This window comes from Triturus cristatus, chromosome 8, assembly GCF_964204655.1.
Source record: "Triturus cristatus chromosome 8, aTriCri1.1, whole genome shotgun sequence".
Lineage (NCBI taxonomy): Eukaryota > Metazoa > Chordata > Amphibia > Caudata > Salamandridae > Triturus > Triturus cristatus.
In genome coordinates, this window is record NC_140591.1 from 836111786 (window position 1) to 836129267 (window position 17482).

Here is a 17482-nt window from a genome sequence, read left to right on the forward strand (position 1 = left end):
TGATGAACAATTCAAATATATCCATGCATTGATCAGCTTATATTAAAAATTGATAATTCTCAAGTAACATCCATGGAACATCGCCGGTAACTTATTTTATGAACTAGTAAAGTTGTGTAAGGAATAACAATGTGTTAGACATAAAGTAATTTGTATATATGTACAATACAGATTAACTTGAATAACAACATATATTTTCCTAGTCGGCACTCTGTGTGGTATGGGGAAAACAGAGATGAGTGCCAAAACCATGTGTGATGTGGTTGTGTCTGAAACATATTAATATAAATAGGAGTGATGGAAAGAGGCATCAAGCTTGTTGTGGGCAGTCAGGCCAGTGTATCTGCCTCTTCATTCACTTGAATGGATAGGAGAGAGATTTTGGAGCACGCTGTAGAGTCTTGCGGGTAAAAAAGACAGCTGGCTAGTAAGAGAAGACGGAGGCAGCAGAAACTTGGGACTTGTGGAATTGGAGTCAAACCGAGACCATAGGAGACTAGAGTAACGAAAGTTTAGACACTAATTAATGGCTATGGTAAATGTATAACCAGTGTCAAATTATTTCAAAGAGGAGAAATACAGTTGCAGCTTTGAAAGGAAGAATATACATTGAATGGAGATTGACACAGAACAGGAGGAGAAGCTTGAGGAAAACATTAATGTCATATCACCTTTAAAATCAGCTTTCATGCAGATGCTCGGTTGTCAGTGGGAGCCTAATAGATTTCACTGTGTTGCTCTGATTCTGTCATTGGCAGTCTGCCTGCCCTGAACTGACAGATCATACTTGAGGGTATGCCAAGCTTTTTTTCTGTCAGCATACTTTTGCAAGGTTCCCAATTTTCACCTTACTCATAGGTTGCAAAGATTCCAAATTTACCTTTGCTTTCATCTGAACAACTGTATTCCCTACATTATGAGATCATTTTCACCACGTTGGCTTTGATTCCGAGTTGATTGTTGTTTTCCGACCCATGAGAAAACTCCTGTTTGCGCTGGGGGTCATAATTTTGACTTGGGTGATGTTTAACAAACCTGGTAATTACCAGGTGCATTAATTTAACAGGTGAAAGAGTATGGTATTTATTGTACCATGCAGATTTTGATGTGTTAATCACCAAAATCCACCTATGATTCCCCAAAGACTCGGAATAGGGGTGATAAATAGGACATACTGCTCTAACCAAATCAGAATCGGGAAGATTGCGAGATCATTTTCTCTCTAATCCTACCAAACCAAGCTAGATATCAATGCTGAATATCTCTCTGCAAGCTTCACTTTTGGCAAGATTTTCCCAATGGGATACCACAGGATTTTTTTTTTCCCTGAACTATATCGTATGTAGAACCCTTTTGTGTTAAATAAGAATGAGTTTTACTTGAATTCTCACATAAAGCCATTATCTACATGTGTAAGTAGCAAAGCATAAAAAGTTATAGAACTTCACTAAGGGCCTTACTCCGATATTGGTTGGATGTAACCATTGCAGTCTCGTGACCGACCAACCGACCTCTGGTTGACGGTCCTGACACCACTATTACAATGCGACTGCACATGATGCAGTGGCATACTCCCATTTCTCTATGGGAGCTTGTGCTGCAGCTGTTAACCGGCCACACGGTGCAGGGATTAAAGGGGGGCATTATAGGTGTCCCCTCAGCCACCAACTGGAGGCCACAGGGTGAAGGGAGCCCAGTTAGGTGCCCCCAAAGCACTTTCCGACAGGCTTTCCATCTCAAAAAGCGTGACATGGAAAGCCTGTTGAAACCAACATCATAATCCAGATGGCAGAAACGCTGTCCTTAAGGATTACGGTGAGGCCTCTGACTGTCCGACAGGCTCCTTGAGCCCATTGGAATCCAGCCAGAAGGACTCTTGAGTTTCACTTTCGACCACCTGCATTGCAATATGGCGGCCGGAAGTGAAATTGATGATGTGACTCGGAAAGCCTTCGACCTGCTGTTGGAGGCTATCTGAGTCACATTGTAATGAGACCCATAGTGTGCAGAAAAAGTGCAACTTTTAACACCCCAAATCATGTTTAAATTTCATTGCACTATATATAGGGAGAGAGGAGTTGGCCTAACGGCTAGGGCGGTCAACCTCAAATCTGGGGAACCGGGTTTGAGTCTCGGCAAGGACATGCAGCATCCAGTGATTCTGGGCAAATCAATTAATCTCCCAGTGCCTAATAAAAATAAATGTGTCCTCCTGTATAGCAGCTGGTGCCCGTGTAAAGCGCTCTGATACCTGGTACCTTTGGGTCAAGTTTGCGCTATATAAAACTCTGTAAAACAAAATATATATATATAAAGCTGACAACTTCTGTCAGGTACCTGATAACGATTTGCTCGGAAGCAGAAGATTAGTACACAGCCCCACTACCAGCAACCTATAATATTAATCTACCAGCAGAGGGGAAGGGGGAAATGGATAACAGAGAGACTGTACGTCAGGTGCTGCTACATTGTAGCAGGGCAACCTTTTCCACTGGCTGTTTCTAGTAGGATTACCTATAATAGATTATAACAATATTTATTAGGGAAACACTAACTATACTTTCTCTTCGTCTAAAAACGCATTAAGGCACTTACAATTATGTGGATTTATATTAATCTCTTGCTCATTACCCGACACTGTTTTGAGGGTTAGCTTCTCTTTTATAATTCAAAGTACGGTATCTTGATAGATGAAGTGCAAAGTTTATTGATCTAGTTCCTGGCAACCAATTTGTATTGTAGATTGATCGCTATTTATTTTATTTTACAGAAATTAGACATTTGTATAGTCTCTTAATTATGCGGAAACAGCTGTTGCTATAAATATATATATATATATATATATATATATATATATCTATATACACATACATACATACATATGGAGTATACTCCTTATGAAGATTGTCTCTTGTTATTTGGTACTGAATTACTTTCAAATTGTTACTCTGTACAGTCTTAAAATATCTTGAAGAAATAAATTGCTTGTCACTCAGTAATGCCTCTGATTTTCAATGTATTACTCTGGTAATTTCACTCAGCTAGGAACCCTTCACTTCACTACAGGCTCACACTCTCAGATTTACACATCACCTTGAATCTTCCCTGAGAGGAGACACTAATCCCTTGAACTCTTGCACTGCTTGCTGAATAAATCTATGTGGACTTTAATGCTCAATTGGGGTTCAGATACTATTCACAGGTTCCAGTGCTTCTGTGTAGGGTTCAATGCTGTTCTCTTAGACACTGAATTTGCTTCTGCACATGTGTGGGAAGTAACACTGCTCTCTCAGCCATGAATTCTCTTCTACATATTTGTGGGAAGTAATGCAGCTTTAAGAAGTTTCTTTTATCATAGAAATTCTCTTCACACAAGATCTGTGCTGTGGAGACCCTGCAGTTCTCAGAAGATTCAGTTGAAGTGCACAGTGCGTTGATCAAGCACGCGCATTGGTTTAAATATGTCCCAACCACTAGACACCATAGGTATCTCATCTTGGATAACGATGGCCAACTTGGAATTTTCACAATTTCATCCATGCAATTCTTTTAGTAATATATAAAACAGCAGCTTTCTACAAGGGCATAGTTTCTTCCACCATGGGTTTCCTTTGAAGAAAAGGTATTTAACACATTTTAACTTTCTTTTTGAGTTTAAAGCATTACACTGCAATGGATCCTAGACAGACCCCCCCCTCCTAAAAAGCAGGTCCTCCATTTTAGGTTTGTGGGTATGGTTCTTATGGACAGGTGGTACTAATCTTGGCATGTACACTTAAACAATGTTCCCATGACCTTTTCTCAGGCCCAAATTCTTTCTAGTTAATCAAGTAAAACAATTTTCCTTTCTGAATCTTAGAGTCTAAGATCTAATTCACCTCAAAGTCTTCCACTGAATTCACCTGGATGGGAGGTGTGGGAGAATTAAGTCTCAGATCAGGATTGCTGTTATTTAACAATGAGAATTGGAAACCTGGGTGCCTTTCAAGATGAGACCGTAACTATTTTAAATGCAGCTGGGTTTATTATTCGATCTATTTTAAATGGACCAAGAAACCTAGGCTGAAATTTGCGGTTTCCTTTCAATGGTAAATTGCGAGTGGACAGCCAAACCTTGCCTCCATTTTTAAAAGTAGGACCTTCTCTTTTCTTTGTACCTGCCTTAGTTTTGTATGATTCTTTTGCTTTCACTACGTTTGCACTGGCTTTCAAAAAGGAATTTTACAACTCTCTCACAAATTCTTCAACTGCTGGGACAGACTCCTCTTCTTTACCAATCAACACACTTGGATGCCTACCATGTTTAAATAGAAGTGTGTGCAACTTGTAGAGTTATCAACTGCATTATTGTATGCAAATTCTTAAACCAATTCTGCCCATTTCTTTTCTTGATCTAAAAGGTAAAGTTGTGTATATTATTTATAATCCAATATTCTTTATTCGATGAGATTTCATCATAAAAGAAACAAAATAGCAGTACATACAGTATATAAAGTACAACATAAATTTAAATAAGAACAACAATTGACATTGCCTCATTTTAAAATAGACACAAAAAACATGTCAGACAAGGTAAAAATCCTAACCATGGACTTTAGCTAATAAGTGGACAAAGGGGAGGTTTTACAACGCCTCATACGGGATCGCCAAGCACTACCCAAAAATTTTGCAACTCCACAAACCATAGCAATAGAGGAAGTATCAGTGCTGAGTATCCGCAACGCCATTTTGTGACATCTAAGACCCAACCCCTTACATAGCGGCTTTAGCCAGATCCTCCTGGCAACCCTATAAGCTGGGCAAGCAAAGAAAAAATGCGCCACAGACTCTGTAGGGGCTGCGCAGCCAGGACATGAATTCGCTCGGCCGTCTAGCTTTTTCCACCCCGATGTAAAATCGTTTACTGGGAGAATCCCAAACCTAACCTTCATGTAAAGAGCTCTGTCCAAGGGCTGCTCAATGTAGTCCAAGAGTGGTTCAAAGCACCTAAACCATTTAAATGACAAGAATCGCTCAGTTAGGGGACCCCCTAAACTACTAGAGAGGGTTTCCTTCTGGACTAGATCCCAATACAGCTGTTTAATCACTAACTTGGGTGGAGGTGATTGACTTTCCCAGATATCACTCAGACCCAGGAGGGCTACCATCCGCTTCAGGTTGCTCAGCCACTTAATCCTATTGTTCGAATTTAGCTGAATTAGTTCGTCTAGGGCGGCGGCATAATCCTGAAGCTCCCTTGTCCTTCGTAAGCGAACCCAAAAAAGTATCGGGCGCAAGCGCACTAGAGCCTTAAGAGGGCGTCTGCCCATATCTGCCCGGAGAGGGGTTAGCGGGGTTGAAACTGGGAGGGCTACCGCATCTCTCAAAAACTTATTTTCGGATCTGTCTAACTCTGTAGTATTTTCAAACCCCCATAATTCAGAGCCGTATAAGGCGGATGGAAGAACTTGGCCCTCATAGATAGTAAGGAGCGGTGATAAAGGCTTGCTCTTAGATTTCCGGTGTTCTCTCATAACCGCCCCAGAAACTCTTTTGTAGTTTAACAACATTTTGGCCAGGTGGTCCTTCCAGCTCATACGATTGTTAACCCTTATACCCAAATAATCAAAGGAGTCTACCAACTCCAAGGGCTCCCCGTTAAGTAAAAAATTATTCCTAAATCTGGATGAAGGAGCTAAGGCCATGAGCTTGGTTTTTAGAGTATTGATGATGAGGCCTCTATCGCTACAGAATGTACTAAAGCGATTCAAAAGCTTTTGTAGGCCTGACGGGGACTTAGAGATCAAGATTGTATCGTCCGCGAAGAGGAGTGTGGGGATTTTTTCACCTGCCAAGGATGGAGCGTCAGCTGGTTCCCCTCTCAGATGGTCCACCACTCCATTCACAAAAAGAGAGAACAGCGTAGGAGCCATAACACATCCCTGGCGTACACCCCTCTTCACGGGTATCTTCTCAGTCAGTTGTCATTGAGTACCCCACCTAATCCTGGCGTAGTTTCCTTCATGGAGATGCACAATTAAACCCAAAAGGGGGCCTGGGAACCCCATGTCCTCCAGAACTTCCCACAGCCTCTCACGAGGGACCAGGTCGAAGGCCATCCTGAGATCTATGAAAGCCAGGTATAAGCTACCTTTATTGATGGTAACCGTCTTCCAATAGATCGCAAAGAAGCGAAAGACCTGGTCCATCGTACCCACCTTTTGGCGGAACCCCGCTTGCAGATGAGACAAAACGTGCATCTCTTCCATCCAGATACCAACCCTCAAAATGATTACCCTGCCAACCACCTTCTGCAACACATCAATCAAACTGATTGGTGTGTAGTTGGCAGGGTCATCTCTAGCACCCTTCTTAAAGACCGTGATTACCTCCGCTCCCTTCCACGAGTCTGGAACGGGGTAACCGTTGGAAATCAGGTTCATTATTTTTGCAATAAGTTTGGCCCATAGCTCCGGTTCCTCCAAGAGGAGGTCTCCGGGGATCCCATCTGGGCCGGCAGCTTTCTTCGGGGTAAGATGTCTAATGGCCAGCACCACCTCTGAGGCCAAAAAGGGTTCCTTGACCGGATGCAGGGGAGGGGTTCTAAAAACATGGTCAGGGGGAGAAAGGGACACTTCTGAACCACCATACAGGTTGGAAAAGTGAGATTGCCATTGCTGGCCTGTTATGTGACTATCTAGGGGGCGAGAGCTGTTCAACCTAGCTTTGTTGAGCAGATCCCAAAACAGCGCTGAGTTCTTTCTTTTAGAAGCTGCCTTGAGGTCTTGCCAGCGTTGTTCTTCCCACTCTCGTTTAGCTTGCTCCAAAGCCCTTGCATATTCTTTCCTGGCTGCACTAACCAGAGATTGGTTCTTTTTACGCAGGGCAGTTCTAATCTCATTTCTTTTAACCTTGCAATGGGCCGTGTACCAAGGGTTACTTGCTATAGTTGTAGTGTTTCCCCTACTACCTCCCCTGCCCTTATTGTTATCGATTATAAAGAATTTCCCTACTTTCTCTATTAAGTTGTTGTACGCCTGAGCAAAAAACGTGCCCTGAGCGGTCGCTGGATCCTGGTCAAGCACCGCCAAATCTGAACTCAGGTCTTCAACATGCGCCCTAATCTTTACCATGTTATAAACCTGTGATTGAACTTTCTCCCATTTTAGCCTACGATTTCCCTGGTATGGTATCACCTCATTGGTGGACCTCGGGTCGGTTAACCTCCTGTTGTTAATCCGCTTCCCCCATCTTATCGTCATACATAAAGGGTTGTGATCACTGTCCTGTGAAGGGGTCACCTCCATGTCTACTAAATCACACCACAGTGTCACATCTAATAAGATGTAATCAACTCTTGACGGGCTACTTAGCCTATTAAAGGTCATCGCACCGTCGGGGTCGGAGGGAGTCCTACCATTGAGAGCTCTAAGGTTATATTCCACAATAAGGGAATTAATCTGTATAACCTTTAATGACCATTTTTTAATTGGGGCCAAGGACAAGGTCGGAATAGACCATCTAGAGTCCGCCTCCTCAATGCCCAGGGGATCGTCACCTTCCAGTGGTTCAAAAGTACAGTTAAAGTCCCCTCCCACTATGATTTTAGAGGAAGGGGGGCAATTGGCTAATGCCTGATCTAGAATAGATACGGTGATTGAATTTGTATCCCCTGTGTTCCCTCTAGCATAGATATTGAATAGGTCTATCCTACTGCCCTTGTTTACCCCCTCAAATGAAATATGTTGGATATCACAACACCCAGCATCATGAGTAGTTACTTCCCAGTTCAGGGCGGTCTTGATCCATACATGTAGACCCCCGGCTGGTCTACCCCTTCCGCTACTCTGAGCTGGTATAAAAAAAGTGGTATATCCTGATTTATGTAGTGGAAGTATGCTCCATGTTTCTTGGAACAAACATACATCGAATTTATCGATGAAAAGATTCCATTCAGGTAGATCCAACTTTCTTTGCAGACCAGCCACATTCCATGAGACTAGATGTAAGATTTTATTATCTGTTAAATACAATTCAGAGAGGACCCCCGGGTGCATGTCCGGGTCAGGCGTGGTTTGGGCACCTATAGAATCTACTTGAACAAAAGGGTCTATCAACCTAGGGTCTACAGCACTGTGGCCTAAGGGTGCAAGTTGATAGGGGGATACAATTCCTCCAGTAGCAATTCCGATTGGCGGGAATAATCCTATAACCACAGGGGCAACTCCGGGGTCTTCCAGACACATCTCGCGTGTGCCAGCCTCAGGACTAGGTGAACCTATTTGCCCCTCTCGGCCCTGTGGTGACTTTAATCTTCAATCACAGTCTGCCAAGCTAGAGAGAGCTTCAAATCGGTTCACTGTCTCTAATGGAGTAGAAGGCTTCAAATGGTCCCATCCACTATTGTAGTGTTTAATGGATCTAGGGGGAACAAAGTTCCACCTTAAAGGGTCAGCAACATGGGTGGTATGTGAGGCACGTGACAAATAGCTGGGTATAGATATACCTGATGGAATAGGGTACAATAGGGCTTGCTTAGTTATGCGGGAAGGGGGGAACACCAACGATCTGGGGTAAAAGTAGGTTAGCGCGCGGGGAATGATGCCATTGTTACCAGTATCGGGGGGCCAGTCCAAAATGTGCTTAACTGCTCGTGGGTCTCTAAAGTTTACTACCACGATGTCTCCCTCGATGTTTTTGCTTTTACCACCCAGCCATGGGAGACGTCTAACATATAATATCTCTCCGTTGATATTCTCCTCAATAGGTCTATATCTACTAAGCCAAAACATGATTTTATTTTTTAGCTCAGTAAACCCTTCTCTTTTATTATCCGTCAAAGGTGGGACCCCCGTCAAAACAACCACCAGGGGCACAGCTTCGGGAGGCAGGTCAACTTGTGGCATGTTGTTTGTTACAGGTTTGTCAATACTGGAACTTTCCCTCTTATCCCGCAAGGTGATTATATGGGTGTTTGTCCCCCCCCCTCTAAATCATCCAGTGTGGTCGCTCCCTGGGTGCTCCCAGTCGTAGAGGGTAGAGACACATACTGAGTCGCAACTAACTGGTTGGATGGCTGAATTGTAGCCTTAGAAAAGTGGGGATTAAGGTTAGGAATCACAGCTGTGGGATCTAAGCTACTAGAAGCAACCGCCTTCCCCTGTCCTATAGTCGGGTCTGTTTTCATACTTATTGCGGCTTCTAGGTCCGCAAGCCTTTTCTCAACTCTTACTAAGCCTTCAATAAGAGGTGCAATAAGGGACTTGATCACCTGGCCCCAAATGTCCTGGCAAGCAACAGAGAGGGAAGTTGAAGATAGAGAGTCAACAGAGATGCAACCTGACACGATAGGGGGCGCTTCGGATTCAAGGGTGTCTAATGAAGCTGGAAGAGGCGATTTAGATGTAATAATCTCTTCGACTGCTATCCCTTTAGTTAAATTTATGGCCAACAATGCATGTTTCCCAAAATCAGAGTGATTGGACTTAGATTTGGCTGAAACTCCCCCTTTCTTGCATCTTCTCTTGCACGGAGGGGGGCCGTGAGACTTAACTGCTTTACACGGCTTAGTATATTTCTTGGCCTGTTTACCAAGTGAAGGCGTGGATTTATTTACGACTTGGGGGGAACCAGAAAGACCAGTAGCATGATTTTCTTGAGTGACCTGCTCTTTAGGAGCAGATGGAGTGGGGGCGTGTTCCCTTAACGGGAGAGGATCGCTCGGCAGTACAGGGGGGTCTGCTATGACATTACAACTGACATCAGCACAAAAGGGGACCTGCAAGTTGGAGTTTTCAGGGATCCTAAGCTTTAGATGTTCTATGGAGCGACGACGCTCAGTCCTGCGTTTGGCCATGGTATTGTCCTTTTCCTCCTCATGAAGCACCTTTTTGAAGTAGGTATCCAAAGGGCCGGCTGGCATGCCTCCCGTCAGTTCCAATACAGCTTTGGTAGAAATGTTAGTCATGGTGGGTAATTAACATAGGGTGCGCGCTTATACAGGCGCTACAAAATACTATCGAGTTAGTAACCAAGCCCGGCCCGGCCTCGCTCGGCCTCTGAGGGCCTAAGAGGGCCCACCCTTTGCCCAGGCTTAGCCCCGGGCTACGTCCCGCGCGCGTCCCGCTTGCGCGTGGAGACGAGGTTGAGCTATGAAGACTGGGGAAATTAGGGGGAGGGGCCGGGAAGAGGAGACAGCTGCGAACACCGCCAAGCAGCCTGGTCCTCGCAGTCCCGGACTGGAATACACAAGGTTAAAACACCCCCCTCTCAGCACAGCGTCCACAGCAATGTCCTCGGTGAGCCTCGAGATCAGCAGCAGGAGCCCAGGTATGAAGCGAGCAATGGCAAGCTTTCTCGCGGCACCCGCGAAGCGGGGGCCGCGAGGCGTTAAGTGCCTCCGGGGGGAGGGGCCGGGAAGAGGAGACAGCTGCGAACACTGCCAAGCAGCCTGGTCCTCGCAGTCCCGGACTGGAATACACAAGGTTAAAACACCCCCCTCTCAGCACAGCGTCCACAGCAATGTCCTCGGTGAGTTGTGAATACTGCTCCAGGTCCTGATTGACTCTCTTGGTTTGCCCATCTGTCTCTGGGTGGTAGCTAGTGGAATAACATGAATCTATTCCCAACTTTTTAGTGAAAGCCCTCCAAAAATGTGAAATGAATTGGGACCCCGGTCTGAAATTACGATTTGTGGGATTCCATGAGCTCTTACTATATGCTGTATGAATAACTGTGCTACTTGTGGTGCTTGAGGGATATTCTTTAATGGAAGGAAGGGCACCACCTTAGAAATAGTGTCAACAAATACCAAAATTGTATTGTAACCTTGACTGGCAGGAAGGTCTACAATAAGATCCATTGAAACAGTGTGCCATTGATATGGAGCAGTTGGTAAAGGTAACAAAAACCCTTGTTGAGCAGATCGGTTTTCCTTTGATACATTTCTCACAATTTGACATATATTGTATTATCTGAACATCCATTTTGGGACACCAAAAATGTCTTTTTACAAATTCTTGGTTTTTTTGGATCTATTTGTGACCAGCCAATTGTTCATCATGAAGAACATGAACTTTTTCTCGAAGTTCCGTGAAAGGTAAATATCAGGTTCTCTGATTAAAAGGTTATCAATTTTTGATTTCTCTTCCAGTGACTTCTTTAGAACAGGTCAACATTTACTCTTCAGTCAAGCTCTTTTGAATTTCTGCCGTAACATCTCAGTTTTGGATTGCTGATGCAAATGTTTTTCGCTTTGGAATATAAGTATATTTTCTGGAATCACATCTAGTAATTCGGTATCAATCTGTGATAGAGCATCTCCCTTGCCATTTACTACTCCTGGTTGATCCACGATCATGAAATCAAAATCAACAAAATATAGTGACCACCGTAACTGTCTCGCTAATTTTAGGAATTGTAAATTTTGATGGTCTGTGTACACTGCGACTTTATATTGAGCTCCTAACAGATACCGTCTCCACTCGAGAAAAGCTTCTTTTACTGGCAAAAGTTCTTTATGAGCGATCAAATATTTATCTCTAGTGGAGTAAGCTTTTGCAAGTAAAAGCCCATGGGCTGTAACTGCCTGGTGCCCTTGTGCTGCTGAGAAAGAATTCATCCAATTGCAGAATCAGAAGCATCTGCTTTCACATAATAGGGTTCCTCTGGATTTGGGTGTCATAAAATTGGAGCTGTAATGAAAGATTTCTTTAGAAATTAGAAGGCCAATTCTGCTTCTTGGGTCCAGTCAAACTTAACTCCGCTCTTCAACAGGCAAGTGATGGGACTGACTTTTTGAGAACAAATAGAAATTAATCTCCTGTAAAAATGTGCAACTCCAAGAAATCTTTGGATTTCTTTACCACTTCCCATTGGCAGCCAATCTTGAATGACTCTTACCTTAGCAGGGGCCATACTGACTCCAACAGGTGACAAAAGGAACTCCAAAAACCACTAGCTGCTCAGCATAAACGCACATGTATCCACTTTTTCCTAGAGATTATTTTCCTGCAACATTTCGAGAATTGCTCTAACAAGTGACACAATTTCCTTTACATTGTTGGAAAAAATTAAAATGCCGTCAATGTAGAACACTGAAATTCTGTCCAAGTACTCTTGCAACACGTCATTCACAAAATGCTGAAAGGCGGCTGGTGTGTTGCAGAGTCCATACGGCATTACATGGTATTCGAATAATTCATACCACGTTCCAAAGGTAGTTTTCCACTCGTCGCCTTGTGCTATACAAATCAGATTGTGATTATGTAGCATTGATTTGATTAAAAATGATCAGTTCTCGGGGACCGTTTCAACCCATCTAATGCATTGGTTCTGTTTCATGAGTAATTGCGCCTGAGGAGAGGTTGGTGCCATCCACAGCCCTTACTGCTTCCAAAAATCATCTTTTTTAATAAATTGAATTCCCATCTTTTGGGCATATTTAATATCATAAAAATTGCCAGTGACTCCTGAATCAGTAACAAAGGAGACTCCTTGATTTTCCGTTGTCCCAAACTTGGCTGAAAAAGATAGCACTAGATATGGTTGCATTGGTTCCTCTGTTGAGATATTTTCTATAGAATTGCTGCCATCATTATTGACTCTATCAAACCTGGGTGGGAGTGCATGAAAATTCCTTAGCTTTTTAGATCTCCGTTCATTGAGGCAGTGATCAATTGGTAAAACAAGAACAATCAGTTTTGAAATTTCTCAGGGTCTTTTGGCCACTTGAGCCAAGACATCCTTCAGCCCTCAATAGAATATGGCAGCAGTTCATTGTCTGTGGCTGTGCCTGAGATGCTGTGCATCAATCAAATATTAGAAAAATTCTACCTTCAATTCTTGAAAATGATAGAATATTGGGTCATTCCTGGACACAATTGGCATTGACCATTTTGCTGCATCTCCAGTCAGATAAGACAACATGACTGCCACCTTGTACTGATCTTCTGAGAAAATAATAGGTCAACACAAAAAGTTTAATTAACACTGCATGCAGAAAATATGTGCTCTATGTTGATCTCCATCATAACTCTCTGGCTTCGCCAAGGGAATTATTGTGGAGATTGCATGAATAACTTGTGTTGATAGGCCTGAGGTATGTGATGTGTTGGAATGTCTTATGATCCTCCTTTCACATGAACCTGCAGCAGCTCCTAACGCATCCATCTTTTGCCTGTTCTGTAAGGATTCCTGACTTTACCTTCTTAACTCCTCTCTCAAGACATTGGGGCTTATTTGCAAGCCCCTTGCACTGCCGATGCGTCACGCTGCATGACGAACCAGCAGCGCAACCTGCTACGTGATATTTACAAGCACACGTAAAGCCACCCTGCGTGGCTTTACGTGTGCTTGTAAATATTGCCTCTTTTCAAACAACACTTTGCGTGTTAGGGGCGTGATATGGGTGTTGCTGTGGGTGTTCCCACGCAACACCCATGTCCACTGATGCATGTCCAGATTTACAAGCAATCGTAAACCTGGAAATGCGTCAGAATGCTATGCCACCTTAGGGGTCGCATAGCGAGGTGCAACCAGGAGACATTTTAAAATTTCTCCTCGTTTTCTTCCTCTATCAAAGCGTGCTGCATTCAACAGCACGAATTGTAAGAGGAAATCACCTCAACATTTTGTGCAGTAAGGTTCCCTTCCCTGCACAATGCAGGCATCCTTGCACCATGGCAAAACCAAAGGAAATGATGGACGGAGTGTTGAACATTGCAAGCACTCATCCCCAGTCAACTGATCTGGGTTTAATCCATCACCGTTCTTTAGCCCACTCTGCCACCCCAGTTCAGACATGGCCATATGCAAATCAGTCTGACCCTGTGCCTCATGGGAACAGTCCAGCCCGAACTGCCAAGCCATGTCTTTCCTGGACCGGAAACAAGCTTCCTAGAACCGGTTTCTGGCATTTCAGCCGTCTTCAGCCAGGCTTGCTTGAATCCAGTGGCAAAGTGAGCAAGGGACTTACGTCTGAGCATACCCTGCCAACTTATGGCGAACAAAGCAAAACCAAAGGAAATGATGGCCGGAGTGTTGAACATTGCAAGCACTTACCCCCAGTCAACTGATCTGGGTTTAATCCATCACCGTTCTTTAGCCCTCTCTGCCACCCCAGTTCAGACATGGTCATATGCAAATCAATCTGACCCTGTGCCTCATGGGAACAGTCCAGCCCGAACTGCCAAGCCATGTCTTTCCTGGACCGGAAACAAGCTTCCTAAGACCGGTTTCTGGCATTTCAGCCGTCTTCAGCCAGGCTTGCTTGAATCCAGTGGCAAAGTGAGCAAGGGACTCACGTCAGAGCATACCCTGCCAACTTATGGCGAACAAAGCAAAACCAAAGGAAATGATGTACGGAGTGTTGAACATTGCAAGCACTCACCCCCAGTCAACTGATCTGGGTTTAATCCATCACCGTTCTTTAGCCCACTCTGCCACCCCAGTTCAGACATGGCCATATGCAAATCAGCCTGACCCTGTGCCTCATGGGAACAGTCCAGCCCGAACTGCCAAGCCATGTCTTTCCTGGACCGGAAACAAGCTTCCTAGGACCGGTTTCTGGCATTTCAGCCGTCTTCAAACAGGCTTGCTTGAATCCAGTGGCAAAGTGAGCAAGGGACTCACGTCTGAGCATACCCTGGCAACTTATGGCGAACAAAGCAAAACCAAAGGAAATGATGGACGGAGTGTTGAACATTGCAAGCACTCACCCCCAGTCAACTGATCTTGGTTTAATCCATCACCGTTCTTTAGCCCACTCTGCCACCCCAGTTCAGACATGGCCATATGCAAATCAGTCTGACCCTGTGCCTCATGGGAACAGTCCAGCCCGAAGTGCCAAGCCATGTCTTTCCTGGACCGGAAACAAGCTTCCTAGGACCGGTTTCTGGCATTTCAGCCGTCTTCAGCCAGGCTTGCTTGAATCCAGTGGCAAAGTGAGCAAGGGACTCACGTCTGAGCATACCCTGGCAACTTATGGCGAACAAAGCAAAACCAAAGGAAATGATGGACTGAGTGTTGAACATTGCAAGCACTCACCCCCAGTCAACTGATCTGGGTTTAATCCATCACCGTTCTTGGTACATGGGTGCCTGTGCCGGCGCATGGTAGCAGTTTGTGCACCAGTGCAGAGAAAAGATCAAAGATGCAACTTATTGTTGTGAATATGTTGTATCCCTATTCTTCAAAACAAATGCAGCGGGTGCAGCAAAATGAGTAGCGGCACTGCGCTGCGTTAGTTTCTCATAAATAGGGCCCCTTGTTTTCCTCCATAGTATCATTTAACTGCTTTTGTATACCGTCAAGAATGGTTGTTAAGGCTTTCAAATCTATTTTTTCAGCCATTCTGCTCAGGTGGAAATCTTGTCCCTAAAAATTCAGGTGGCACTTTAATCTGTCAGGTACCTGACAACGGTTCTTCAGGAGCAGAAGATCAGTCCTCAGTCCCAACTTCCACTACCAGGACAAATAATATACATCTGCCTCTAGTACCAGCAGGGGGAAGTGGATAACAGAGAGACTCCTCTATATCAGGTGCTTCTACCTTGCGACATGACAACCTTTTCTGCTGGCCGTTTTTGGTAGGATTACCTATAATAGATTATAACAATAGTTATTAGGGACACACCATGCTTTCTCTTGCTCAAAACACACATTAAGACATTTACAATTATGTGAATTAATATTAATCTCTTGCTCATTACCTGAAACTTTTGAGAGTTAGCTTGTCTCTTATAATTCAATATATTCAGGGCTGAACTGGCCGTAGCGGGCACCGGGCGATTCCATGGTGGGCCGCCAGGGTGGGGGGCGATTTTGGGTGCCTGGGGGACGTTTTTGTTACAGGGCCTTTTTTGCAGCATAGCTGCAAAATCGACCCTGTAACAAAAGTGGCTGAAAACCGCCCTGGCAAACAGCTCGGCTGCACCCCCAGCCACCAGGGGGGCCAGCCGAGCTCCTTGCCAGGGCCTGTTTTGATTCCTAGTCCGGCCCTGAATATATTGTATCTTGATAGATGAGATGCCACGCATTTTGATTTATTTCCTGGCAACCAATTTGTACTGTAGATGGATCGCTTTTTATTTTTTGTTTGAGAAATTAGATATTTCTGTAGTCTATTAATTATGCATAAACAGCTGTTGCTATATATATATATGGTGGCATCTAGCGAATTAACACATTTGCACTAGCAAATATATATATATAGTCACTGAAAAAAACATAGGTTTCAGGCCTGATATAGTTAGGAATTAGCATTTAAAAAACCTTAGAAATTCACTGAAAAAACAATAGGTTTTAGGGGTGTTATAGCTAGCTGGACATTTCACTCGAACAAAACCATTGAAATTCCTCTGATATAGTAAGTTGTACTAACTACATCTCGCGCGCCCGCAATCCACTGCTGATGATGTCACATATTACATCATTCATGACAGGGTCAGTGACATCACTGCTGATTTTTGTTTTAAAAAAAATGCTTTTTTCGGCCCTGGGGGTCCTTGTGGGACAATCTGAGCAGGCCTAGGGGGTCAGGGTGTTTCTACCCTGCCCCCTTTTCGCGTTTTTCACGTTTGTTTTTTAGGTTTCTTGTGCCTCGGTTCTGCAACGCAGCTCCGTGGCGTTTACTGGAGGTACCTGGTGGCCTAGTTGGCCGCTAGGGGACCTCAGGATTCAAGGGGACTTAATCCCCCAACTTAAAACGCGCCACGGGGCGCGTTTGCACAGTGGTGAAGGTAGGGGGTGGGGCCTGAGGTGATACTGTGCAAACACGCCCTGTGGCGCGTTTTAAGTTGGGGAATTCATTCCTCTTCAACTGAGAGGTCCCCTAGGGGTCAACTAGCCCACCAGGTACCTCCAGTAAGCGCCACGGAGCTGCGTTGCAGAGTGTTGTAGAAAGGGGCGTTGACTCTGAACACCTCTCTGCAATGCAGCTCCCTGGAGCATACTGGACGTACCTGGTGGGCAAGTTGGCCGCCAGGGGACCTCAAGATTCAAGGGGACTTAATCCCCCAACTTAAAACACACCACAGGGTGCGTTTGCACAGTGGTGAAGGTAGGGGGCGGGGCCTGAGGTGATATGTGTGCAAACACGCCCTGTGGCGCGTTTTAATTTAGGGAATTAATTCCTCTTCAATCCAAAGGTCCCCTAGGGGCCAACTAGCCCACCAGGTACCTCCAGGAAGTGCCACGGAGCTGCGTTGCAGAGTGTTGTAAAAAGGGGAGTGGCCTCTGAACACCGCTCTGCAACGCAGCTCCCTGACGCATACTGGAGGTACCTGCTGGGCTAGTTGGCCCCCAGGGGACCGCAGGATTGAAGAGGAATTAATTCCCCAACTTAAAACGCGCCACAGGGCGTGTTTGCACACGTCACCTCAGGCTCCGCCCCCTTCCTTTACCATTGTACAAATATTCCTCTAAAATCAGCCGAACTACGAATTCCGATTTACTCACCTGTTATCATGAGAGAATCCGGGGCTGCATCTTTTAGCCCAGCACT

At 44.6% G+C, this 17482-nt stretch overlaps 1 protein-coding gene across 1 annotated transcript in view; it reads left to right on the forward strand.

The window, feature by feature from the left end:
• Positions 1-17482, forward strand: part of F7 (coagulation factor VII) — a 280047-nt gene that overhangs the window by 131613 nt on the left and 130952 nt on the right. The gene's annotated exons all lie outside the window — the stretch shown is intronic.